This window comes from Stenella coeruleoalba (assembly GCF_951394435.1).
Source record: "Stenella coeruleoalba genome assembly, chromosome: 18".
Classification (NCBI taxonomy): Eukaryota; Metazoa; Chordata; class Mammalia; order Artiodactyla; family Delphinidae; genus Stenella; species Stenella coeruleoalba.
Window position 1 is genome coordinate 2396569 of NC_137164.1, and position 26640 is coordinate 2423208.

Sequence of the window (26640 nt, forward strand, 5' to 3'; positions counted from 1 at the left end):
CCCTAAACCTGCTTTTCCAGCCATCTCCAAATCAGCCCACGAGACCATCGTACATCAATCACTGTTTGGGGCAAAAATGTGAAGTTCACTCCAAGTTGGCTCTTTTCCTCTGACCTCACATCCAACCCATCACCAAATGCATTGACTCTGGGCAACACATCCTCCACACTGACCCGCACTCTTGCCCGGGCTGTCGTCACCTCCCACCGGGACTGTCACGGTAAATGTCTGTCATGTTGCCCGATCACTGCAATATACTCAATCAGTGGCTTACACAACAGATTACATCTCACAGTCTGGAGGCTGGACGTCCAAGGTCGAGGTTTGGTTTCTCCTGCGGCCTCTCTCCTTGTCTTGAAGATGGACTGCCTCCTTGCCATGTCCTCACACAGTCCTTCCCCCTTTTCCTCCCACCCCTAGTGTCTTTCTTGTGTCCTGATCCCTTCTTCTTACAAGGACACCAATTAGACGGAATTAGGGCCCCACCCTAATGAACTCATTTAACACTAATTATCTCTTTAAAGGCCAAATCCTTAAATATAGCTACATTGGGGGTTAGGGTTTCAGTATATGAATTTGAGGAGGACACAAGTCAGTCCATAATGGTATCATTCAACAGTTTCCCGTCTCACTCAGAAAACAAGCCAGTATCTTTTCAGTGGCCGGGGAAATAGTACCGGGTGTGGCCACCCCGTCTCCATTCTCTCCCGAGCTCCCGCGCTCAAGCCAACTGGCCTCTTTGCCGTTCCTGGAACGAACAGGCACACTCTTGGGACTTGCAGTTCTCTCCTCAGAAGAGTCCTTCCCTCCCTCTCACACCGTTCTCAGGCCTTTACAGAAATGCCACTTCTCTAGGAGACCTTCCTGCCTAATTTACAGCCTCACCTAGAACACCACGACGCACTCTCCTGCTTTATTTTCCATCAGGACACCCATCCCCATCTCTCCCTATGTTGACATGACACATATTTTACGTATTTATGGGTATCTGTCTGGCAGCAAGCTTCATGGTGGCTGAGGTCTTTGCTTTATTCAATGCTATTCTTCATCATCTTGAACAGGAACAGATATTCTCCTATCCAGGTGACAGAAATTCATGACTGTTTTCAAGGGTACACTGCAGGTAGGAATTATCCACTATTTCTAGAACTTATTTGGCCTTGGCCACTAAATGACCTCCACTTTCTCCCACTTGGTAATAAACTTGTACTGGTTTTTGGACCTCTTTCTGGCTGCTGACTTTGCACAGCTGCTCCAAATCCATTATCATTTCTTGTTTCTTTGCTTGTATACTTACAACATGCTGCAATCAGCACATACAAATTCATAAATTCAGACCTCAAGGGCTTTTCTATGAAACCCCTTGGTTCACTGAGGTGTTAACATAAACAATAGTACTACAAAGAGTTAGAAATTTTACATGAAAGGAGAGAACGTTTACTGAGCACCTGCCGTGTGCCGGGCACTTTAGAAGTGCAGGGTTTCGCTGAGTCCTTACAACAAGCCCCTCTGTTACTACTGTTACTACAAGCCTCTCTGTTACTACTGTTGCTGAGATGATCGATACTGTGTTAAGTCTACTGGTTTGACTGTCTCCTCTCACACACGGGAGCTGATCCTGTTCGTTGAATATAAGAAAATCTACGGGGTTTTTTTTCTCCTGAATGCTCGGAGTTAATTTACGACTCTTAAGGATTTTATATAACAAGAAGCTTATCTTCTCCAATGAGCCAACATTCTCCTGTCCTGACACAGCCTCCATCTCAGAGACGCGGTATAAGGAGTCAGGAGGGGAGAAAGGCACTGTCTTCAACAATTCTCCAAATACAGCATAATGTAGTCATTAAGAAGAGTCTGGATTCCTGAGTGCAAAGCCCAGCTCTCCCATCTACGAGCTGTACATCTTGGGAAGATACTTCACTTTTCTGTAAAATGGGAAGGATGGCGGCAATGACAATGACAGTATTCATAGAGGTGTTATGCCCACAACCTGTAACAGCTTCAATAATGTCAGTTATTCATCTGCAACTTGCTTTTTTCATTGCACAAACACGTCACATATGCTTCCCCTGATGATAAGCATTTAGTTAATTTCCAATCTTTTACTTTAATAAACAATGCCAAGCCAAACACCCTCGTACACATTTCCACAGGTTTATGTGAAAATCAGTCCAGGATATATACGGAGAACAGAATTGGGGAAATGTTCATCTCCAATTTGTCTAGATATCGCAAAATTGTTCTCTAACGTGTTTGTACCAACTTTTACTGCACCCCAAGCAGTGAGTGACACCCTCCTCATCATTTGATTGTCAGGCTTGATGAACATGACCATCTGATGTGTGTGAGATGATGTCATCAGATATTCCGTTTTCATTTCCCTGATGGTTAGTGAGGCTGGATATCTTTTCATCGTGTTGGCCTTTCAGATTTCTTTTTCTGCCAGTTGCTTATTCACCATCATATCTGCTACATTTTATCGGTCAAGGTAATTCATAAAACCAACCTTGATTTGAGGGGAGGAAAAACAGAGTCCACCTCTAAACAGACAGAGCATCACGCACACAGAGAAGGGAGGAAGGAACTGACCACGGCCATCCTCAAAGGCTGTCCCTTTATCAGTCGGCTGCTTGCATTTTTGTAATTGTTTTAGTTAATTTTATAGGAATTATATATTACTCCCAAAAAATAACTCTTTAACCATTTCGGTTATTACAGAGTATTGAGCAGAGTTCCCTGTGCTCTCTACAGTAGGTCCCAAATGAAAACAGAATTTGAAAAGAATAGATAACATGCATGTGTATAACTGAATCACTTTACTGTACACCTAAACTAACACAACTAACTAACAACTAACCGCTGTTAATCAACGGTACTCCAGTGTAAAATAAAAATAATAATAATTCTTTGTAATTTATGCATCACAAATGCCACTTCCCAGTGTGTGGCTGGTCTTTTCACACTTTACAGAGTCTTTCGAACCACAGAAGTTTTTGGTTTTAATATAGTCAAATTTATTGCCTTTGTCTCATAAACTGTGATTTTTGTGTCTCTTTTAGGAACATCTGTGCTCTCCAAAAGTCACATTCTGCTGCTCCTCCATATGCTTTGAATTTTAGTATCTACATTTGGGTCATAAACCATTTGGTACTTATTTTAGTGCATAGTTTGGGGTAAGAATAAAATCTATTTTAACTTTTTTGCATGTCACAAGCCAATTCCCCCAGCACAGTTTGTTAAAGCGTCTAGATTTCTTTATTTATTTGTAATGCCCTTCTGCCATATAATACGTTTCCTTATGTTTATGGGTCTATTTATGGCCTCTCCAGCTATAATACAAACACTATTTTAACAACTTAATAAGTAAGTTAAGCCTGAATATTTGGTTTGCTATACCTTCATTTTTCTTCTGCAACTTTTCTTGACTATTAATGGTTCTTTGCTTACTCATTCAAATTGCAGTCAGTTTGTCAAGTTCCACTTATTAGTATCTTGATTGCTCTTACATCAAATTTTAAAACTTAATTACATTATATGCAATCCCAATAAAAATCTCACCAGGCATTTTTCATTTTTTTTCTTAGAAATTGACAAGCTGATTCTATAATTAATATGAAACCATCTAGTGTGTAGAAATCCGGTATATCCAAAGCAGTCTTTGAAAAGAATTAAGTTGAAGGACTTATACTATTTGATTTCAAGGCTTATCATAAAGCTGTAGGAGTCAGGATTCGGTGACACTGGCCTGAAGACTGACAAATAAATCAATGGAACAGAAAAGACCCCAGAAATAAACCCACATCTGTACTGACATTTGATTACCAGCAAAGTCAGCAAAGCAACGACAGAGAGGAGAACTTTTTCAATAGGGATGGCAGGAACAACTGAACACCGTCCGGAAAAACAGACCGTAATGCCCACCTCAAAACAAACACAAACATAACTCATCACGGATTACAGGCCTACATTTAAATGCCAGAACTACAAAGCTTCTAGAAGAAAACATAACAGAATATCTTCATGACTTAAGAGGCAGGGAAAGGTTTATTTAATAGGACACAGAAATTTCAAGCCGTAAAAGAAAAAATTAATCTATCAAAATGAAAAACTCTACTCACGAATTTATAAATAGATACTATTGAAAATGAGTAAGAAAGTACATACTGAAAGGAAATATCTGTTTATCTGACAAAGGCTCGCTATATAGAAGAATGCCTTCAGCTCGATAATAAAAGCCAGTCTAACAAAACACGTGCAAAAGATTTGAATAGGTACTTCCCAAAGTACCATATATGAATGGCCAACAAGCACGTGAAAAATTTCTGAGCACGATTAGTCATCAGAGAAATGCTTATACAACTATAATGAGATACAGCTGCACACCCACTAGAATTAAAAAGACTGACAGCACTAAACGTTGGTGAGGATGAGGGGAATCCGAACTCTCATGCATCAGGCATAGGAACGTAAAATGATAAACCTCTCTGGAAAAATGTAAGATGGTGTCTTAAAAAACTAAACACACACCTACCCCACGACAAGCAATTCTACTCCCGGGTATTCACCCGAGAGAAGTAAAGTATGTGACCACAGAATGATCTGTACAGAAACATTCATAACTGCTTTATTCATAAGAGACAAAATTTGGAAAGAAGCCAGTGTCCATCAATAGGGGAATGGAAAAACAAATTGTTTCAATGAAAAATGTTATTCAAAAATAAAAAGGAACAAACTACTAAAACACGTAACAACGTGAAGGAATCTCACGTACATTATGCCGAGCGAAAGATGCCTTACTCAAAACAATAGACACTGTGTGATGACATTTACAGGAAGCTCTAGAATAGGCAGATCTACTCTAGAATAGAAAAGCTCAGAACTGTGCTTGCCTGTAAGGATTAAGGACACGAGGTGGTGGTCGTGCCCCACATCTGAACAGAGTTCTGAATTACATGCTGTCAGAACCCATGGAATGTTCTGTAATGACCTAAATGGGAAAAGAATTTGAAAAAAAATAGATACATCTTGGGCTTCCCTGGTGGCGCAGTGGTTGAGAGTCCGCCTGCTGATGCAGGGGACACGGGTTCGTGCCCCGGTCTGGGAGGATCCCACATGCCGCGGAGCGGCCGGGCCTGTGAGCCATGGCCGCTGAGCCTGCACGTCCGGAGCCTGTGCTCCGCAACAGGAGAGGCCACAACAGTGCGAGGCCCGTGTACAGCAAAAAAAAAAAAAAAAAAAAAAGATACATCTCTATGTACAGCTGAATCACTTTGCTGTACACCTGAAACTAACACAACACTGTAAATCAATTATGCTCCAATACAAAAACAAAATTTAAAAAGATTAAAAAAAAAAAAAAAAAAAGCTCATGGGATGATGGTATACATAAGACCTGCCTTCCGTTACCCAAAGCAATCGATGTATACTGAGAACGTCAGCCTCTGCACTCCCTGGAAAAATCATCTTCCTGAGATAGGAGTTTCTCTTGTTGGGGAAATTGCCCCCCAGCAGGAAATGGGGGCACAGGGATCTGTGGAATGCGACAGGGGTCAACACAGACTAGGTGGGGCACAGCTCTGAAGCGACCCTGGACCCTGCCGTGTCCTAACCGGGTGACCTAAGTATTAGAAGTCACTACTCTTGCTGAGACTGCCTCCTTCAGAACTCGGGACAATAATATTATTATAAATGAAGTCTGAGCATTTCATGTGGGAATTAGAACAAACTTATGTATTTCAGTCCCATTTTCCTAACCAGAGTCTGGTTTTAGGCAGGGGCTCAAGCCCAGCTCAAAATCTGGTGTAGAACCTATACACTGACTTCACTCTGTGTAGGAACTGAAGCCCCTGCCCCAGCCCCAGGGTCTGTTTCCAGGAGTGATAACCCAGGGGCCACGGCGGTGCAGCCCGCACTCAGAACCTAGCTCTGGGGTCCTCCTTCTTTCTGGCAACTGAGAATTTCCTATTTTTCATTTAGGTTTTTGGGGGCTCTTTTTTTTTTTTTTTTTGGTCTTGGCTGTGTATTTGGAAAATCTTTATATTTCATGCAGCATTTCTTCGTATTTGCAGGGAAAGAATATTAAGGAAAGCCATTCCTCATCGTGTTCGCACTTTAACTCTTCTAAGTCTGGTTTCTTCCTCTACAGGATGGTACTAGTGACGCTAATAACACTTAGTATCTATCACTAAGGTTGATGAGAGGATGAAGGGAGACTAAGCATGGAAAGCACTGGTGTATAAGGTCTCTCTTCTAGAACCTAGTCCAGTGTCCAACCAACCTCAAAGAACAAAGTCAGAGGATTTACGTGGGTCCCTACCAAGAAAATGCACAAGGAAAAGAAATAAGAGCTTATACACTGGAAAGAAAGAAGTCGGGGCTTCCCTGGTGGCGCAGTGGTTGAGAGTCCGCCTGCCGATGCAGGGGACGCGGGTTCGTGCCCTGGTCCGGGAAGATCCCACATGCCGCGGAGCGGCTGGGCCCGTGAGCCATGGCCGCTGAGCCTGCGCGTCCGGAGCCTGTGCTCTGCAACAGGAGAGGCCACAACAGTGAGAGGCCCGCGTACCACAAAAAAAAAAAAAAAAAAAGAAGTAAAGCCATCCTTATCCGAAGATCATAAGATTGTACATTTAGATAATCCAGTAAACTAAAGACAACATATTAGGTGCTGTAAGAGAATTTAGCAAGGCTTCTGGTATAAGATAAATACGAAAAACCAATTGTATGTATCTATATACTAGCAACAATTAGCTAATTATTTGATTTTTAAAACACTATAATTTATAACTGATACCTAGGAATAAGTCTAACAAAAAATAAGCAAGACCCATAACAGAAGAGGATAAAACACACCGAGAGAAAGAAAAGATTTAAGTAATGGAGAGATATTCCACATTCATGAATTGGAAGACTTAATATTTAAGTTGATTTTTCCCAAAATGAAGTATAAATGTAATTCAATCCCAATCGAAATCTCATCAGGCGTGTGTGTACACGTGCATGCGTAGAAACAGAAATGTAAAAATTAAGGGCGGGACAAGTCAATTTTGAAAAAGAGCAAAATTGGAAGGTTAGAGTTCCAGATACAAAGACTCGTGAGCAAGCAGTGGTCACTAAGGCAGACCAGTGCAATCAAACAGGAAGCCCAGGAACAGACGCTGCCTTTACAGTCCCTTGATTATGACAGAGGGGACAGTGCTCCATAGTGGGGAAAGGGCGTTCTCTGCAATAGTGAAAGTGGATTAACTAGATATCTATTCCGGAAAAAAAGTGCCCCACTATGTACTTCATACCATACATAAAAGGACAGATGGAACACAGATTTAAAGATATTAAACAATAAACCTCTAGGAGTTATCATAAGGGGGAGTTCTTCGTGGTGCTGGACAGGCAAAGATTTCTTCAACAGAACATGAATGCATTAACCATAAAGAAAATCTAGTTCTTAAAATGAAGAACTTTTGTTCAACAAAATTCACTACTAAGAGAGTGAAAGGCAAAAAAAAACAAAACCAAAAATTCATTTGCAAAACATATATCTGTTCAAGGGAATCATATTCAGAGTATAGTATATACGGAATTCCTAAAAATTGATGGGAAAAAAGATATCACCTAATTTATAAACGGGGAAACGCCTTAAGTAGTCACTCTACATGAAATAGTTTTCAAAATATTCAGTCATTAAGCAAAAACAAATTAAAAGCAAAATGAGATACCCAACCACCAGAGTGGCTAAATAAACACATAATAACCAAAACTAAGTACTGGTAAAGATGTGGAATGATTTAGACCTGTAACACTGCTGGCGAAGTCGTAAACTGGCAAAACCATTTTGGAAAGCACGCCCATACCCTATGACGTAGCAAATCCACTTCCAGATACATAGTTAACTGAAACGCATTCATCTGTGTACAAAGACATACAGAAGAAGGTTCATAGCACAGGCAGCAAAAGCAAAGATAAGCAGATGGGACAGCTGCAGACTTTAGAACTTCTGTGCAGCAAAAGAAAGAATCAAACAGAGTGAAAAGCTACCTACAGAACGGGACAAGATGTTTGCAACTCACGTATCTGATAAATATTTGCAACTCACATATCTGATGGTAAATACTTGCAACTCACGTATCTAGATTAATATCTAGAAAATATAAAGAACTCAACAACCACCACCAAAACAACCTGGTTAAAAAATGGGCTAAAGATTTTAATAGACATTTCTTCAAAGAAGATACACAAATGGCCAACAAGCATATGAAAAGATGGTCAGCATCACTAATCATTAGAGGAATACACATTAAAACTACAACGAGACGTCACCTCTTACCTATTAGGATGGCCACTGTCAAAAACAAAACAAAACAAAACAAAAAACACTGTTGGCAAGGATGTGGAGAAACTGGAACCCCTGTGCACCTACCCCTACCTCATGATCCAATTAAATTGAGAATTCCATACCAGGCACTTTAAAATGTAAAGCAAACCCAATTTATTAAGTGTAAAGGGCAAAACTGGAAAAGAAGGGACTGGATTCTTTATGGCCCCAAGGACCCGGTAGACTGGCCTGAGTTTGAGGGACCTGCATCAGGATGGAGGTTGCCAACACTGGATGTGACAGCGACCATTCCCTCAGAGATTGCGTGTTCATTGCTGTTAGTACCCCGTCTTTAATGATTAAGGAGAAAGTTACGGGATCCAAGTTAGGTCTCCAAATATCTGTACCGTTCCTTTAACTTATCTAACAAGACAGAGCTGAGTAATAACAAATTGTTTCACAGCCATGTTCCCATGAACAGCACAAAATTTTCTCTAAAACACTGTACACTCCAAAACCAACATACGCAACAACTAAATCTAATCATACTCCGTATGCTTCTCACTTTACTTTTTCTCAGTGCATAAAATCTTAACAAGATTCTTTTAAAAACTCCTTTTGGGAAATCTGACACCACCTCATTTCCTTACACTCCAAAGTGAGTTGTTCAACTCACGCTTAAGAAATTTCCCATGTCTTTCTCTTTGTTTTTCCTCTCCTGGCTGGCACAATTTTTGATATGTAAGGTACTGCTTTATTTGTTTAATTTTACTTAATTGAAGATATAAAATCAAAGTTTAAATGTTCATAAAAGTTTAAGAAGGAAAACTTTTTTAAAATCACTAAAGTTGAAGCCAATGAAATGACAGGAAAACTATAAAATACCTATTTTCTTCCATCCAAAAAGTCCTTATTATTCTATTACAGATTATTCCAAAGCATTTTAAATGATTTTTTTTTTCAAAACCAGTAAAGAGCAAAAGGGTAAAATTTTAAAGCACGCTACAGGAGTTTGAGCAAATTCAGAGTTTTCTCATCATTAAAGTTAATGAACCTTTGAGACTATGGTTTTAATATGAAATGATGATGTTATTCTTGAAATCTGTTCATGACTATTCATGGTGAAGCAGTTTTAGGTTCACCGAATTTACATGTTGCATATTACAGAGCGTGACAGCTTGAAATCCCATAGCCAAGAAACCCTGTGACTTCCAATTCAAGTTAAGTTATGTCTTAAGTTTATAGATATGTGAGTGAGCACATGTAATCATGTTCTTATACCTCCTTAAAATATTCTAGGGCCTCTCATGTTTGCTCCAGTGTGCTAAGCCATATGACTTTCTAAATTTCTAGCACAGTCCAGAGACTGCAAAACTTTAATACATTGTTTTGAAACTGTTTATTAGAACACAAAGGTATCTGAAGGAGAATCTGACACAGTGACCATGAAGTTTTCTTATTCAAGGAATCTTTCTGAGACTCATAAAGGTTACAGACAGTGTCAAAACAAATGCACACTTACACAGAATTCTGCTTACAATTTTAGGAATTTCAAAGAATACTGAAGTCCAATTCTCAGATCCCAGGTTAAGAATCCTCATCTGAACTTCTTGTTTTTTTTGCAGTTCGCAGGCCTCTCCCTGCTGTGGCCTCTCCCGTTGCGGAGCACAGGCTCCGGACGCACAGGCTCAGCGGCCATGGCTCACGGGCCCAGCCGCTCCGCGGCATGTGGGATCTTCCCGGACCGGGGCACGAACCCGTGTCCCCTGCGTCGGTAGGTGGACTCTCAACCACTGCGCCACCAGGGAAGCCCTGAATGTGGATCTTGATGTTTGAATATGTTTTAACCTTGCACGACGTCCATACTAACAATGTATGGGTTGTTTAATAAATAAATATTTAAAATAAAAAAAAGTGATAACCTAGGCATACGAGTGGCCAAAGTAAATGTATAAAGTGAGGAAGATCATCAATATCACGTGATTGCTGAAAGTGGGGGAGGCGCAGAGAAGAGAGGGAGGTAAGGGAGGGGAGGGGGAGAAACGGGTTTACTGGCACAGAAATAAATATTGGTCTAAAAAGTCACGCTGCTGCTAAGGTTAACACGGCTTAATCTATCCAATTAAGTGAAAATGTGAAGATGATAGAAAAGTCTGCCATAGGACTTCCCTGGCGGTCCAGTGGTTAAGACTGCACTTTTCCAACGTAGCGGGTGCAGGTTCAATCCCTGGTCGGGGAACTACGATCCCACGTGCCACACGGCAACTAAGCCCGCCTGCTGCAACTACTGAGCCCGTGCACCGCAAGGAAGAGCCTGCGCACTGCAATGAAAGATCCCAAGTGCCACAGCTAAACCAAATAAATAAATATTTGGTATTTATTTACCAAACACAGCCATATAGGAAAATAAATATTTTTTAAAAAAAGAAAAAAAGTGAAGAGAAAGGGTGAGAAACCAACCCTGACAGTCAGGTGGTTAAGACTCCAAGCTTCCACTGCAGGGGCCACAGGTTCGATCCCTGGTCAGGGAACTAAGATCCCGCACGCTGCGAGGTGTGGCTAAATAAATAAATATAAAAAATAAAAGTCTGGGGCTTCCCTGGTGGCGCAGTGGTTGAGAGTCCGCCTGCCGATGCAGGGGACACGGGTTCGTGCCCCGGTCCGGGAAGATCCCACATGCCACGGAGCGGCTGGGCCCGTGAGCCATGGCCACTGAGCCTGCGTGTCCAGAGCCTGTGCTCCGCAACGGGAGAGGCCACAGCGGTGAGAGGCCCGCGTACCGCAAAAAAATAAATAAATAAATAAATAAAAGTCTGCCATAAGGTAACTGTAAAAGGAACAAATATTATCTCGGTTTTTTAACCGAGATCTTACTTGGAGTAAGATGGACCGTGCTCAGATGATGCTTCGTGCAGAGAAGGAGAGGAGCCGCAGTAGAAGAGCCAAGGTTCCAGAAGCAAGCGGACGCCGATCTGCACAAGGAGGGACAAGTATTTGGAACCCTGAGTCGAGGGAGGACTGGGAGAGGGCAGGACAGAGGTGGGAGAAGAGGAGCAGGACGGGGTGCGGGGCGGCAGGAGGACCACACTCTGCACAGGTGCTGCAACAGGGAAGAACGACTCTGACTCCATGTGAGATCTGTTCCTTTCGCTTTAACCCTTGGGCTCTGTTTAGTCAGGCTGGCTCTGCACCTTTTGTAAAAGAACGTTGCCTAGAGCCTGAAATACAAAGGACAGCCCATTCTCCAAGCTCTGGCCTTTAAGAGTCTATTCATGTAGAGGCACAGCTGCAGAATGTCTGGTTGGAGGTTCACAGGAACATCACGGCCTGACCTACCTGACAGCTGCAAGAACAAAGGATCCTACACCAAGAAGTCTGCAGCAACTAACCGCCTCCCTCCCTCACCTTGCCTTTAAAAATGCTTTGCTGAAACCCTTCAGAGGGTTAGAGGATTTGGGGGCAGGAGCCTCCCATCTCCTTGCATGGCCTTGCAATAAACCTTCCTCTGCTCCAAGCTCCAACGTCTCAGTTTGTTTGGCCTCACTGTGCGTTGGGCACATGAACTTGCGTTCGGTAACAGTATCTCTTCCTCAGAACCCCCAAATCTTGAGATTGGTCTAAAACTCACAGAACGTTTAACGTGAGTGGTCGCGTTATGGAAGACACTGAATGACCCAAACGCTTCCTCTAAGGTGATGCAGGAGCCAAAACAAACCTGTTAATTCTTAGAAAACTCTTTCTGACAACAGAACATATTTCCAAAGAAGACTGCAGAATCTTCTCTGGAAATGTTACGGCTAAATTAGTTATACAAGAGATTAAAATGATGCAAGTATAAAACCAGTTGAAGTTATCAAAATCTGCTAAATATCTTCTTTAGTATCTTTTAACTTGTTTCTTGTGATTCTATGATTTCCTTTCTTCAAAAGCCCACATATTTTAAAATATTAGACACCATTAGAAACAAGAATTTCAGGTACTGAATTTAAATACATCTGTAAAATTCCCTCATGCACATGGATTTCATTAAGTTCAGTGAAGCAAATAAAACCTGTTGTTATGAAAAGGACCTTTGACAGCTCGTAATTACATAAAAATAAATGCACCAGTTGAAGAGTAGAATAAAATTAAGATGTCAGCATTGATGAATCTCTTAACTAAAATTTTTAAGAAGCACTTTAAGACTCAGTAACTTTTCCCTGTTTTGTGTGGTTATATTAAAATGGTAACAATTAATTTTGCAGCAACTTGACAGTAATTATTTAATTCTTAACACATCGTGGAAGGTAATTTTTAGAAATGACAGACTAAAATATATATTTAAATCTGCTTAGTTAATTAAACCATGAAAGACTAAGATGGAAAATGCAATAAGAATTCAATTTAATTCTAAACCTGGACTAAATTTATAGATTAGAAGTAAATGATTGGTTCTAACACATGTACGTAAGGATTACAATACTAAAATGAATACTAGCTCCAGGTCAAGCAGCTAGTAAAAGGCATTCTTGGCAGCGGTAGCAGCAAGATTCCTTTTGGTAAATATTGGTAGCTGACAACAGGACAGATGTGTTGCAGGCTTCACTTAAAAGCTAGTCTCAGATCAAAATCCATCACACGTGGTAGGTATTGCACTGACTCTGTACACTGCCTTGGGTCAGTGTACAATATGGTCATTTTAACAGCAGTAATTCTTCCAATCCACGGGCACAGTATATCTTCCCATCTGTTTGTGTCATCTTCCAGTTCTTTCATCAGCATCTCATAGTTTTCTGAGTACAGGTCTTTTACCTCCTTAGTTAGATTTATTCCTTGTTGTTAATTTTTATATGATTGTAAGTGGGACAGTTTTCTTAATTTCTCTTTCTGGTAGTTCCTTGTTAGCGTATAGAAATGCAGCCACTGAGTATAATATTCGCTTTGGGCTTATCATATATGCCTTTATTATGTTGAGGGATTTCCCTCTAGAGCCACTTTGTTGAGTTTTTATCATAAATGGATGTTGACTTTTGTCAAAAGCTTTTTGTGCATCTGTTGAAATGATCACATAGTTTTTATTCTTTAATTTGTTAATGTGGTGTATCACACTGATTGACGTGTGGCTACTGAACCATCCTTGCGTCCCTGGGATAAATCCCACTTGATCATGGTGTATGAGCTTTTGAAAGTACTGTTGAATTCGGTTTGCTAATATTATGCTGAGGATTTTTGCATCTATGTTCATTAGTGATAGTGGCCTGTAATTTTCTCTTTTTATGATATCTTTGTCTGGTATCAAGGTGATCCTGGCCTCATAGAATGTGTTCCAAAACATGTGTTCTGTCCTCTGCAATTTTTTGGAATAATTTGAGAACGACAGGTCTTAACTCTTCTCTAAATGTTTGGTGGAATTCACCTGTGAAGCCATCTGGTCTTGGACTTCTGTTTGTTGGGCTTTTTAAAATTATCGATTCCATTTCAGTAATGGTCACCAGAGCTCTATGCTGTACGGCTTCCTCCTATGTGGGCTGCCCGGGCCCTTCTCTTGTAGCAGGCTGACTACTGTGGGCATGCTAGAAGGCTTGTCTGACCTTTGTTCCAGTCGGTTGCCAGGCCCTGCCTTGTGCAGAGGCTGCCAGCCGGCCGTGGGTTGGCAGGTCCAAGTCCTGGCACGGCTGGATACAGGGCCAGGGGAGTCTTGGTCCCGCTGCCAACCTGCTGGCGGGTGGGGCTGAGTCACGAGGGGGTGACCTTCTGGTGGGCTGGGCCAGTCCTGTCGTGGCTGGCCGCAGGGTCCATGGTGTCCTGGAGCTGGTGATGGGGCCACGTCCTGAGGTCTCCAGCTGCAGGACCCTGGGGGTCCTGGAGTTGGTGTTAGCTCTCAGGTGGGCGGGACAAGGGCCCAGGGCATTCCAGGGCTGGTTCTCACCCCTTGGTGGGTAGGGCTGGGTTCTGGGCCCACCCAGCTGCCTGGCCTGAGGCAGCCCAGGACACCAGTGCTGACCGGCTGGTAGGTGGGGCTGGGCTCTGGCACTAGAGGGAGGATTTCAAAACGGCGCTTACCAACACCTCATCCTCGTGGCGGGATGAGCTCTGCACAATGGCTGCTGCAGCGTCCTCACCGCAGGCTGAGCGCTGCTACCTGCTGCCTCTCTGCGAGGCTCTCCAAGATCAGCAAGTGGGTCTGACCCAGGCTCCCTCCAGGTTACTGCTCTGGCCTGGGTCCTGCAGCGTGTGAGATGCGGCATGCGCTCTTTAAGCATGGAGTCTCTATTTACCACAGCATTCTTCTCTCTTTATCCTTGCTTTTCTCTGTTAAATTTCTAGCTAGTCTACCACTGAGCTCTTTGCTATCATGGAGCTACAAGCCTCTTCTCAATTGCGTATTACCAAGCTCTCCGTCATTTCTGAGAGTGCCCTTCCCCACCATCTCCTCCAAATAAAATCCATCTCCTCAGGGAGGGCTGTGGAACTCCCTGCTTAGCCTGCCTCTGCCCCGGGCAGAACCTCGCCCCACTGCTCCAGAGCTGGAGGCGGGCACAGTGGCCTCCTCTCTCACCGTGACCTCCCACCCTACGACTAGGGCACTGATTAGGGACTGCAGCCCCTAGTCTCCTCTCCTCTCCGAGTATGGAACTGCCCCCTACGAGGGAGCCAAGATGGGGACAGTAGTGGCCCCATATCCTTGGCCTGCCACACCTGGGGTAGAGGTTCCACCCTAGAGTGGTGGCTAGGTACGTGGGAAGTCCCAGACCTGTTGGCCACACCTGCCTGGAATAAAGCTTGTGCCTGCAGCTTGCGGGAGGGGGCTGAGGATGCTGGAGGTCTGCCCCTTCCAAGGAGAAGCCAGCAACGCAGGCTGGGACCTGGAGGAGCGGAAGGCCGTCATCTTGGCTGCAGCCACACAGCGCACCACACTGAGCCGGGGTGGCGCAGATTCAGTCCTAGACCGAATACCCAGATTCTCGCTGTTCTTACCAAGATTTAGTAGATTCTCATGAATGAATGTTTCTCCATGTACTGTATACCCTCAGGACAATTTCCAGAGACTTTAAATAAATGTTTTTAAAATAATTTTCACCACTCACTTTTGATTGTTTCCTGGAGAGAGGGTCTACAAAGAGCCTCACATCACCATTCCAATACCTTTTCTATTTATGTTCACTTCTATCATTCATTTAAAATTTTCTCTTTGTGTTTTACAATCTAAGTAATATATTAACCTTCTGCATGTAATATATTCATAAAAACGTATAAGATGCAAATAACTGTACATGTCCTGTGTTGATCAAAATATCTCAGATAAGGTGCTCAATCAAAACCATTTGGAGAGTTCAGACCTTGTACACACCCCTGGCTTTTTCCACGTTCCACTTTGGATATAATTACCTTTTCCATCAGGGAAATCATGGCACGTGCTCTGGGTCCTTGACGCTGTCACCATCCCCAGCAGGAAACTATTGCCAGCTCTTTTTTCCTAAGCCAATGAGAGAGATGATGTTGGCTCTGGGATCGTGTCAGTTTCGGCAAGTAGAATACATTAATAACTTTTACACTATCTGACACAAATATAAAATCAGCAACCTTTACTGTATAGTATGGACATTTTTAGAGCAACAATTCCCAATTCTTTTCACTATGCTGCCTGTGAAATACGTAGAAGATTATTAATCCATCTTTAATAGCACATCTGAATCTACAGCAATCTTACTTATCCCTGTGAGAGTAAATTTTTTTAAAGAATGGTTGTCACTATCACCTATGAGGTGGAGAATAATTAATGAAAAATTTCATTGGACTTTTCTGGGAAAATGGCTTTTGATTTCCACCTGTGAAAAGTCTGCTTTAAAAAAAATGTAATCTAAGAGTTGTAAACATTTCTGCCTTGCAATTATCCACTTGGTTACGTGAAAAACATTTTTAAATACCCCAGCGTCTTTGTGTTTCCATTTGCTTCCAGATAAAACAGCGTTATCTCCATTTAAAAATTCACAGAATACACCAGTAGGACCCTTTCAGGAATGTGTTTGATAATTTACCTCCTCAGTACGTTCACCAAACATCTGCAGACACCCCGGCCATTCCCCAGACACAAAACTGCTGGAACCAAGTCACTCTCCCGTGCGGAGGTGTCAACAAGTAAACAGATGACAGACACAGAAGCACTACCAGGAAAACCCTATGCCTTATCATCATTTGAGCGAACCGCTCCAGGCTTTGAAAAAGAAAACAAATCGTAGTACAGCTGCTATTCCAAGCAGCGGGTGGGCGCGCAGTCCCCTTGGTGCTGCGGACAGAGTTTCTGCAAACCCCGCGGGGGCCGCCCAGCTGCCAGGCCCCGGCCCTGCTCGGTGTCCGGAGCCGCAGAGGCTCGCGGGGGACAAGCCGGGGGACACACCGGAGCCCGCGAAGGGCCGGGTCCCCAGCAGGGCCGCGTCCCCAGCAGGGCCGCCCTGGCGCGCGCGGAAAGGGCGGCGCCGGTTCTGGTACCTCGTGGGACGAGGGCCGAGGCGGGAACACCGGAGCTCCGACCCGCACTGCGTGACGCGACGCCGCTGCACCGGGAACGGCTGGAAGGCGCCCCCGCGGCGGCAAAGGAGACGGGCCGGGGCCCAGCGACCCACGGGGACGTGACGCGGGGTTGGCACGTGGACGCGCGCGCCGGGCGGGCGGGCGAGACGCTTCGGGGGCCCCGCGCGCCCCGCCGAGGTCTGCGGCCCCCGCCCGCCCGGCGCCGGGTCCCGGGCGCCCCGAGCCCGCGCGGGGATGTGGGCCCTCCCGCCCGGGAGCGCAGTCGCCGCGGCGGCCGCCGAGGACGCAAGACGGAGCCGCGGCCCGCGCTGTCCGGGGAGAAGACGGCGGCCCTTCCGCCTGGGACGACGGGACTTGCGGCGCCAGCCCGCGCCGCCGGACCGCGGAGAGCAGCGCAGGTAAGGAGCGCAGCCGCGGGCCACCGCTTCGCCGTCAGCTGCCCGGTTTGCAGCCCCTGAGCTGGCCCGCGCGTGGGCAGGCGCCCCCAGCCCGACCCCGCACCTGATCCTTCCGCCGCTGCGGCCCGCGGGTCCGGGGGGAAGCCACGCAGTGTATTTGGGACCGTCCGCCTGCCTTTGCCCCAGAGAGTTTTGCTGGCCGAGCCGCCCTCGGACTGGACTTAACTTCGGGGGAGTGACTCGTGTTCCGTGAATTGGTTTTGCTCATCGCGTCGCCCTGGGTTACTGACCGGCCCGCCCCCGGAGTTAGGCGCGAGCACACTTGGGGGCTGACCAGGGCTTCCCGGGGCGGGGCGGGGCGGGGGGTGGAGACAGAGAGCCCTGAAGTCACGTGTCTCACACCCGCTTCCCTGGGGTGGTCCCTCCAGCCTCAGCCACTACCCACCGAGTACCCATGGTTGGTAGGTACATATTTGCGTGTTATCACTTGGTTAAATCGGGATTAATTAGAAAGTTGATAGGAGCCGTCGCTGGATAGTTGACTGGGACAGTCACGTACGGTTTTTCTGGGAAACAGCTGCTCGTCCCGTGTTACCTGCTGTCGTAGGAGCAGATGTTACAGAGATGGCACTCTGTGTAGATGCGTGGTATTGTTGTACTAGTGCTGTTGGGTGTCCCTTAAAGCGAGTAAATCTGTGTAAAACAAGGGAATTGTACTTTTTCAAGTAAGCCTTTTTCTATGACTCTCTTGTGCTTTTCTTCCTTGAACATAAGCAGGTTATTTAAAAACTATGAAAAATAGATTTTACAGTATTTGTCAAATATTTACTTAAGCTGATCTCTTGGTTCTTGGTGATGGACTATTTTACTGGAAGGTTCAGTGTGTCTGGTATTAAAACTTCCTCTGGAGAAAATGTGCTTCCAAACATTCCAAACAAAATGATTGCAAAGTGGCCCCCAGTCCACGTGTGTAAAACATCCCGCAGTGAACTTTTGAGGTTGTAGAACAATCATGTTTTCAATTATTTTACTTTCTCTGAATCTTATGTTCTTTCCATTTTCAGTGTTTGTTAGAGCTGAATCAGACATTACACACAATATTTAGTAGATACTGCACATAAATCATTAACACAGATAGTACACTTACACTTCAGGCTTAGAAACATAAGAAGGTGCCCTGCATAGCAATTGTAATCTATGAATAATGTTTCTTTAATCTCAGAAAAAATGTAGTGATGAATAATCCATTGAACAAATTAGATTCGTTAGAACTACATAGCAGACTATAAAAGGAATAAAACTCACATTTAACCAATAACTTGTTTGCTTTTTTAAACTATGAAAACACCTCTCTCACACATAATGAGGATAATGCTCATTTCATTTTTAAAGAGGCATTTTATTCCTGTGGCTAGATCATATTTTAAATATATTAAAAATATATATGTACTATTACATTTTAATCGGCACCATTTCATTTTCTTCGTTCTGATTTTTTTTAATAAACCTGTAGGTTACTTAGAGTTTTGTTTTTAATTTTATTTATTTATTTTTGGCTGCATTGGGTCTTTGTTGCGGTGGCTTCTCTTGTTGCAGAACATTGGCTTTAGGTGCGTGGGCTTCAGTAGTTGCAGCATGCAGACTCTGTAGTTGTGGCTCGAGGGCTCTAGAGAGCAGACTCAGTAGTTGTGGCGCACGGGCTTAGTTGCTCCACGGCATGCGGGATCTTCCTGGACCAGGGATCGAACCCATGTCCCCTGCATTGGCAGGCAGATTCTTAACCACTGTGCCACCAGGGAAGTCCTGATTTTTTTTTTTTTAATTTATCAGACCCGCGTTTAGTCTTTACTACTTAAGATTGTGCCCTGCAAGAGCTCCTGTCTTACTGTGGATAACATCTGCAAGTGTCTACAGGCATAGTTACAGTTAAGCAAAAAAAGGTAATTGTATTTCTTTCTCCGGAATTGTATTGTTAGAAAGTGATGTATGTGGGAATGATCATTGTAGTGTAACAACCCAAACATTTCATTTTCTAGACTTAGGAAATGGTGCTTTGTGATTTTTAAAAAACTGCCCATTTCATTGTCTTCTTCGTTAAATTTATACGAAGTAAACACAACTGGTTATGTGCTCTCAGTGATACAAATACAGTGTTCTCTGTATAGACAGCCCTCCTTCGAAGTATATTTGCATATAAATGTCTGAACATGACACCTGCCAAATTAGGAAACAAAATAACTACATATAACACCGTGTCTGTTTAGCATATCATTTTGTTAGATGTGAGGGAGATATTTGTACTGGAATAGGAGGCCGCAGGAAAAGGAGATGGTAAAGAGATGCTTCCTAAGTATTTTAAGGTCATGGACCCCTTTGAAAGTCTGGTGATAGTTATGGATGTGCTAGGAAATGCCTGGACCTACTTTGGATTCAATTTCAAGAGGTTAACAGCTCTCGAAGCCCAGTCTTGGACTCCGACCAAGATCACTTAAATTAGATTTTTAGCATGTCAGTAGGCTTCGTTGCTGCACATACAAAACTCTAAGTCTTTCCATTATATCAAAACATAACTGCATTAATAATTACCTTAATAATAAAACAATGAAAACCTAATTGGAAAAGTAACATGAACCAGATATTAATTTATAAAAATGTGCTTATTATCTTTGTCTAATGTTGGTTGCTAAACGCTTTTTGTCAAAAATAAGGTCTCTGAATGAGAAAAGGAAGAATTTTTAAATTTGAAAAACTCAACTGAAATCATATTGCATTGAAGACAAAGACCTAAGGAGCAAACAGATATGAAAAAGCTAGGGCTGTTTACAAGTCATATTCTTACAAAGAATGCCTATATGAATCGTGGAGCTATTTAGGTGCAGTTCTGTGGGTTGTGTTGGAACTCAGGGTCCTGACGAATGGCCCCTCTTGGTAGACACGGTTTCCTCCTCTGTATCCTTCTCCTTTAAGATTCATGACTCCGTCCGTTTGTTTGAAATCTCTTAATTCAGGATGAATTGAGGGAAATATCCAATAAGTTATTCTCCAGAGAATCTCCTTCTCAGATGTACCCCTAATAGCTTGCTCCTTTACCTCTGTCCTCTGGCATTTGCCTTAACAACAAAAGGGCTGTGTCCGTGCCATCGATTGAGCTCCTGCTCTAACCCAGGCACTTGAGGAATTCCATTTCATCTCATCTTCACAGGCACCCTGTGATTAGGGCCCCCCTTTACACAGGCGGAAACTGGGCCACAGAGGCTGTCATTGGCCCAGGTGGCTGCTGGGCGGAGCCGGGTAATAACAGAGACCTGCCTCCAAACCCGTGGTCCCCACTGCAGCACAGTGCCCAGGACAACCTTCCCATGAGCCCTGCATTTTACTTTTCTTATGGATGCAAAACAGCTCAAACAGCCAGTCCATGTGACTAGGGCTAGTGATTCCTTGAATCAAGGGAAAAGAAGACCAACGTTTAAGGTTAAAGTGACGTCGTGTAAAAATTAAGCACCGCTAACCTTCACGCCCTTAAAACCTCACAGAATCTGTCTTTGGAAACTCTGTAGACACCTCCTTTAGGTCTTCCTCCTCTCATTAAGTGTATTTCTTTGACTTTTTAGTAAGTCAGGTAAATATAGGAGATTGATAGAATAATATCTTATTAACACAGTATTCTATTAGCAAGTATCGAGGTGAGTTGAGTATAGTAGAAGGGTGGTTTAGCCCACTGTACTTCCTTTTTATGAAAGATTTTAATTTTATTAACATTTATCCTAATCTGCCTGGGACAGTTCTGTCATCCTTTACACAGGATCATGTTTCACTACCCCATTTTTGCCTGTCTTCCTTTTTTCCTTTCCTGCCCTTTCTTGATGGGTCCTAGACCAGATTTTCTGTACATTTCATGGGAGGATTTAGAGCACATATTTGTGGTAAATTTGGTCAAACTCACACCCACACACGGTGCAGGCTCGTGGTTGGTACAGGCTCTGACTTTGCTGTCTTTCCATCCACAGCCTTGAGGAGGGAGGGTCCTCTCCTTGTATTTCCTTCCATGGCAGGAGCTCTGGCCTTGCTCTTCCCAGAGGCCAGTTATCCCTGTTGGACACAAAGATTCAGGCTTGGCCTCTGGGCCTGAGAGTAGGTCTCCTCACCTGCTGCCTCCGCACCTGTGAAGCTTAACCTCCCACTGTCTCTGACTGTGACTTCCGTCCGTATTTCTAGCCCTTGAGAATTTTCCACTCTTTCCTATAAGTTTGACTGTATATACTTTTTAATTAATTAATTAAATCATTTCTTAAAAATTGAAGTATAGTTAATTTACAATGTTGTGTTAGTTTCAGGTATACAGCAAAATGATTCATTTATACATTATATATATATATATATATATTCTTTTTCAGAGTCTTTTTCATTATCGTTTATTATAAGACATTGAGTAGAGTTACCTGTGCTGTACCGTAGGTCCTTGTTGGTTACCTATTTTATGTATAGTAGTGTGTATCTGTTAATCCCAAACTCCTAATTTATCCCTCCCCCCAGCCTTTCCCCTTTGGTAACCATAAGTTTGTTTTCTGTATCTGTGGGTCTATTTCTGTTTTGTAAGTAAGTTTATTTGTATCGTTTTTAGATTCCACATATAAGTGAGATCATACGACATTTGTCGTTCTCTTTCTGACTTGCTTCACTTAGTATGATTGTCTCTTGGTCCATCCCTTTTGCTGCAAATGGCATTCTTTCATTCTTTTTTATGACTGAGTACAGTTGATCTTAGTTTTTTGAAGGTGGAGGGGATGTAAGAATGTCATATAACTATCAGATTCACTTCTTGAATTGACAGTGCTAATTAGACACAGTAAATTTATTTTTAAAATAGTAAAACCAAAGTAAAACGTGACCCACAATACAGTTTATTTCCAGTGGGTTGTATCAGGAGGTAGAAAACTTTTTCTGTAAGGAGGCATGTAATACATACTTTAGGCTTTGTGGGCATAAGGTCCTTGTCACAACTAACTACTCAGCTCTGCAGCGTTGGCCGCCATGGGGATCCCTAAGAGAATAAGCATGGCTGTGACCTGGTCTCACTCTACCTACAAGGACAGGTGGCGGGCCTTATTTGACACACAGGCCATTGTTTACCAAACCCTGACCCATACTAATGAAAGCAGTCAATTATTAAGAAATATGTTTAGTTGTGAAATATTTTTCAACATAGACTGGAATATATGTAAACATTCTTTTTTTGAGAAATCACCTCATACAAAATACTGCTTAGTCGTCCTCGAAAGATTTGGCAAAGAAGGAATCAGTCCCTTTTATCCTGACTTTGCTTTCTCTTCTCACCTCTTGCTTCAGGGAATGAGATAATACACAACCCCTGCGCCCCCCTGCAAAAAACAAACAAAAAAAACGTTGCTTTCCTCGCTGGAGCTAAGAATTCAAACTGAGTAAATTAATGTTTGTAAACTATGTCCAGGTTGTAAAAATTAGTACAAATAAGCGTTTCTCTTTTTTTGAAAAATAATATTGTAGTAGCTGCATCACTGAGAATATACTCTACGTGTTGCATTACAGTAAGAATCATCCCTGAGTTCCGTCACTCTGCAAAACCGTTGCAACAATGCACAGCGTAGAAAACTATATGAGTGACCCATACTTTAAAGGGGAGGTTGCATTGCACCTATCAGTAAACCATGATCATGTGCATGGTTTTGATTTTGTATTTTTATTACTTCATACAATAATCAAATGAGGTGAGCCAGATGAGTAATTGTTCTTTAAGAAAATAAACAAGAAATAAGAATTGGAAATAGGAAAAAGAAAAAAAAACTTAATATTTTATAAAGTTTGCCTTTTTGGCATTTGTAAGATTTTATAATTTCATTAGACTAAATATTCTTAGTTTATACTGGAAAGGAGTCCAGATTTTTCTATGTTGCTTAATTTAAAAAATATTAGCTACATATTGAAAAGTGGTGTTATCCTTTATTTGCTACACCTTAAACAGTTGGGAGATATTTTCCAACTTACAGATTTCAGTTATTTGTAGATCTTTTTTTCAAATAAAATAGATGCCCAGGGTGATGAAAGGGAAGGTATCTGTATATACTTTGGTTAAGAATATTTTCCTGCAAATAAACTACTTTTTTTTTTTTTTTTTTTTTGTGGTACGCGGGCCTCTCACTGTTGTGGCCTCTCCCATTGCGGAGCACAGGCTCCGGACGCGCAGGCTCAGTGGCCATGGTTCACGGGGCCAGCTGCTCCGTGGCATGTGGGATCTTCCCGGACCGGGGCACGAACCCATGTCCCCCGCATCGGCAGGCGGACTCTCAACCACTGCGCCACCAGGGAAGCCCTAAGCTACTTTTATTAGATTTAGAAAGTAGATGCAAGGCCTGCAGGTGTGCTTCACTAGGAGTAGGACAGGAGAAGACAGCAGAACCCAGAGAATCCCACAGGTATAGCCTATTTGTTCCAAAGGCAGATGACTTCAGTGTGGTGGTGCTCACGTGCCTCTGTTATTTCTGTGTGTAAGTTAGAGTAGCAAGAGTGTCCCGTAAAACCTGAGCAGTGTGCTGGCGGGGATGTGATGCAAGAGGAACTCCCATTCACTGCTGGTGGGAGTGCAGAATGGTGCGGCCACTTTGGACGACACTCTGGCAGTTTCTACAAAATTAAACACGCTCTTAGCATATGATCCAGCAATTGTGTTCCTTGGTATTTACCCAAAGGAGTTGAAAACCTATGTCTACACAAAAATCTGCACCCAGGAGTTTATAGCAGCCTTATTCATAATTGTCAGAATTTGTTGACAACCAAGATGTCTTTCCATAAACGAATGGATAAACAAACTGGTACATCCAGACGATGGAATGTTATTCAGTGATAAAAAGAAGTGAGGTATCAAGCCACAAACAGACATGGAAGAACTTAAATGCATATTACTAAGTGAAAGAAGAAATCTGAAAGAGCTACATGCTGTATGATTAAAATAATATGACTTTCTGGAAGAGTCAAAACTATGGAGACAAAAGCGAGAGAGAGGCATGGACATATATACACTACCAAACGTAAAATAGATAGCTAGTGGGAAGCAGCCGCATAGCACAGGGAGATCAGCTCGGTGCTTTGTGACCACCTAGAGGGGTGGGATAGGGAGGGTGGGAGGGAGACGCAAGAGGGAGGAGATATGGGGATATATGTATACGTATAGCTGATTCACTTTGTTATAAAGCAGAAACGAACACACCATTGTAAAGCAATTATACTCCAATAAAGATGTAAAAAAAAAAAAAAAAACTATGGAGACAATGAAAAAAGAGCAGAGGTTGCCAGATGCAGGGAAGCGGTGTGAAAGAGATGAACAGACAGCACAGAGGATAATGGGGCAGGTAAAAAATATTCTCTGTGAATCAACACAGGAGGAAAGCTGGACAATTCACAAATATGTAGAAGTTAAACAAAACGCTCCTGAACAACCAATGGGTCAAAGAAGAAATCAAAAGGGAAATGAAAAAATACCTTGAGGCAAGTGAAAATGACAACACAACATAAAACCTTTGGGGTGCTGCAAAAGCCAGTGGAAAGAGGAAAGTGGGGAGCAAAAGTGCCTACATTAAGAAAAAAGAAAGGTCTCAAATAAATAACTTCATTTTATAGCCCAAAGAACTAGAAAAGGAGATCGAAGTCAGCAGAAGGAAGGAAATAAGAAATGTCAGAGCAGAAATAAATGAAATAGAAACTAAAAAGACCATAGAAAAGATCAATGAAACTTGGAGCTCATTTTTTGAAAAGTAATTAAAATGTACAAACCGTTAGTTAGACTAAGAGAAAAAGAGAGGACTCACATAAACAAAATCAGAAGTTAAAAAGAAGTCATTACAGGGCTTCCCTGGTGGCGCAGTGGTTGAGAGTCCGCCTGCCGATGCAGGGGACATGGGTTCGTGCCCCAGTCCGGGAAGATCCCACATGCCGCGGAGTGGCTGGGCCCGTGAGCCATGGCCGCTGAGCCTGCGCGTCTGGAACCTGTGCTCCGCAACGAGAGAGGCCACAAAAATGAGAGGCCCGTGTACCGCAAAAAAAAAAAAAAAAAAAAAAAAAGTCATTACAAACAATAGAACAGAAATACAAAAGATCATAAGAGACTACTATGAACAATTACATTCCAACAAATTGGATAACCTGCAAGAAGTGGATATATTCCCAGGAAAAATACAGCCTACCAGGACCAAATCAGTAAGAAACAAAATCTGAAGAGCCCAATAACAAGTAGGGAGATTGAATCAAAATTAAAAAATCTCCCAACAAAGAAAAGCCAGAGACCAGCTCTGGCTTCACAGGTAAATTCTACCAAACGTTTAAAGAATTAATGCAATTTCTTCTCAGACTCTTCCAGAGGAGTAAAAAATGCGAACACTGTTTTTTTTGCATTTTTATATTTTGAATTCATCTGGTCAAATTGGAGGAGATACAGGAGATGATCATTTCAGAATGGAATGTGAATGTGATCCGTTTGATCATGTCAAAGTAGGCAGGGGAAATGCTGATGTCCTCGGTTGGAGAGCAGAAGGGTGGAGAGATAGATGCTCTGTCATTAGGGACCAAGAAACAAATGCTTACACAGACTGGAATTTCAGACGTGACCACGGGTAAAACAACAATAGAGAAAAGGAGAGGAAGGCTACTGGGTGATAACGTATATGAACTCAACCCACAGGGTGAGTCTGGAGTTAGTAAATCAAGCTATAGCAATATAAAGTTATTTGAAGGTCAGAAGTAAGTATGGGGAGGAAGATGTAAGTAGTGACCTCAGAGCAGTGGACGTGGGGATGGCAGGGAGAAGCGGGAGATGTCGGGGTTTATCACAAGCCCTTCTGATGGATTTCCTCTCCAGCGTGAGCCGGTTCTGCCTTGGTAATTACTCAGTGGGTTTCCTGTCATTCTGATGGGCACACGCCACACTTCCATTCTCTGCCCAAAAACTCTATACTTACTGGAGCTGCAAGATCTGTTCCCTATAATTATACAAAGTTATATGTTCATGGAATAATACTTTTTAATGATTATGACTCACTTCAGACATTACCATCAGATAACTTTTGAAATTTCAGATCATGCTCCGTTTTCTCTTCTGAAATCTAAAAGTTTTCTATTCCTCTTAGTCTTTCCTTTTCTTACCTCTTATTTCTCCAGCATCCCGATGGTTTTATCCCCTCTGTCTTCCCTGAAAACACTGAATTAGCCCTTTATACTAAATATTGACTTCTAAATTCCCCCAGAGTACCATGAAAAACATAAAATACCTACATTCAGTAGTCTAGTAATCAGTTTCATTTTTTATTGACATGGTAACTCTGAAGGGAATACGAATTATCTTTGTTAAAATGCGTACACTTGGATCATCCCTATTTAAAAATAATCAGAGAAGCTGGG

General features: G+C 42.7%; 1 protein-coding gene and 1 long non-coding RNA gene across 6 annotated transcripts in view; one reads left to right on the plus strand and one right to left on the minus strand.

The window, feature by feature from the left end:
- LOC307176896 overlaps positions 1 to 17514 on the minus strand; it is a 139950-nt gene extending 122436 nt beyond the window's left edge. For 2 of the 4 annotated variants that reach the window (XR_013824936.1, XR_013824938.1), the window contains exons 1-3: positions 17321 to 17514; positions 15677 to 15764; positions 11183 to 11280 (exon numbers count right to left, since the gene is read on the minus strand). This is a non-coding gene — a long non-coding RNA (uncharacterized lncRNA). Of the gene's footprint in view, positions 1 to 11182; positions 11281 to 15676; positions 15765 to 16777; positions 16874 to 17320 lie in introns of those variants that run through there. The other 2 variants (XR_013824939.1, XR_013824937.1) reach the window with 2 other exon arrangements.
- Positions 16968 to 26640, plus strand: part of SGCG (sarcoglycan gamma) — a 42361-nt gene continuing 32688 nt past the window's right edge. The window contains exon 1 of one of the 2 annotated variants that reach the window (XM_079903409.1): positions 16968 to 17217. The gene's annotated coding sequence lies outside the window, so the exon portion shown is untranslated. Of the gene's footprint in view, positions 17218 to 17620; positions 17679 to 26640 lie in introns of those variants that run through there. The other variant, XM_079903410.1, reaches the window with a different exon arrangement.